Raw genomic sequence first — 236 nt, 5'->3', positions numbered from 1 at the left:
CAAAGTAGTTTCACTTTCACAACGAAACACACAGCGTCACACACGGCGGGCTAGAGTGAGTGGAGGCCGGGGGCTAAAGGGAGCGGCGGAGGGCGGGCTTGAGTGAGCGGAGGCGGGCGGACTTGAGAACGGTGCGGCCGGCGGATTCGACGAAGGAGCAGCCGGCGGGCTTGCGGCAATCACATGTGACGACCCCGGGCTGGACTCCGCTTCGTCCACAGTGAAAGCCGATCTGG

The sequence above is a fragment of the Sinocyclocheilus anshuiensis genome, unplaced genomic scaffold, assembly GCF_001515605.1.
Source record: "Sinocyclocheilus anshuiensis isolate Anshui unplaced genomic scaffold, SAMN03320099.WGS_v1.1 scaffold260, whole genome shotgun sequence".
Lineage (NCBI taxonomy): Eukaryota > Metazoa > Chordata > Actinopteri > Cypriniformes > Cyprinidae > Sinocyclocheilus > Sinocyclocheilus anshuiensis.
This window is presented reverse-complemented; position numbering follows the sequence as displayed.